The sequence below is a fragment of the Ornithorhynchus anatinus genome, chromosome 4 (genome assembly GCF_004115215.2).
Source record: "Ornithorhynchus anatinus isolate Pmale09 chromosome 4, mOrnAna1.pri.v4, whole genome shotgun sequence".
NCBI classification, from domain to species: Eukaryota; Metazoa; Chordata; class Mammalia; order Monotremata; family Ornithorhynchidae; genus Ornithorhynchus; species Ornithorhynchus anatinus.
The window spans coordinates 47651230-47652383 of NC_041731.1; the positions used below are offsets into that span (position 1 = coordinate 47651230).

General features: G+C 50.2%; 1 non-coding gene across 1 annotated transcript; it reads left to right on the forward strand.

Annotated features, from left to right (window-relative positions):
• Positions 1 to 428: 428 nt before the first annotated feature.
• Positions 429 to 566, forward strand: LOC114811416. Its single transcript, XR_003759120.1, has one exon. It is a non-coding gene; the product is annotated as a small nucleolar RNA SNORA7 (small nucleolar RNA).
• Positions 567 to 1154: the final 588 nt, after the last annotated feature.

Here is a 1154-nt window from a genome sequence, read left to right on the forward strand (position 1 = left end):
ATATTGAATGAATGAATGAATGTTCAGTCACTCAAAGTATCCCCAGCCCTTCTTGCACTTGGTAATGCCGGGGCCTCCATTCACGGGTCTTGCTGATGAGGTAGCAAGTGTAAAGACTCCTGAAAGGATGCAGCCTCACCCCTCAACAGTGACCTGGTGATTCTCCTGTCTGAAAGCCACAGCAGAATGTTTGCTAGCAGAAAGAGTAAGAGACCCCCCCACTAACCAGTTGAGACCTGTGCAGAACCGAAGCTGAGGCTTTTTGATAGCTATGTGGCTCCCTTTGCTGTTTGTGGCTATCTGTGGTCAGGGGGGGGGGGGGGGGGGGCGGGGGGCCGCGGGGGGCCCGAGGAGGGGAGGTTTCTAAGAGCCAGCTTGGAGTTCATCTGCAAAATGTGAATTCAAATTTCCCTAACCTACATGCCCCTAACATCTCAGGTTCACGCCTGGAGAGTTTCCAGTACTCTAACAGTCTCGGCTATGGGAGGAAGAGTCAAGCAGAGGCGTACCCAGTCCATTCCTAGCTTGGCCAGTGGCTAGTGAGTGGAAAGCAATCTGTTACAAGTCAAAACTCACCTGTGCTGGGCAGCAGTGGCATGGGAGAGATTCAAGGGCAGAGACTCATTTACTACTTGGAAGGAGGCAATAGTAAACCACTTCCATATTTTTACCAAGACAACTCTATGGATACACTACCAGAACGATTGCAGATGGAAGTGGGACCTTCTGGGACAGATGTGTCCATGGCATTGCTACCGGTAGAACACAACTTGACATCTTAAGACAACTACAACAACATGCCCCTGCTCTCAAGTGGCCCTAGTGTCTTCCTCACACTTGCTCTGTTTGCCCCCAGGCAGGCATCAGTGAGTATTAGGAGGTGCTTGGTTGCTACAGTGGTCCAGTAGAAATACCCCAGTGCAGCTCTTATTCAATGACCTGGAGGACCAGCTAGTCCAGAGAACACAGAATGGGTCTAGGATTGTATCTGAAATCCTTGCTTTATACTCCGTCCTGACTTCTGGTTATTTTGCCTAAACCCTGCTCGATTTTTATTCAGCCCTGGTCTGGGTGAATTTGCAAGGAGATGTATCGTGTTGTATCATGACTGACATGTGTCTGGAGGGTCCTGGGATGGCGATGACCCCTGCTTC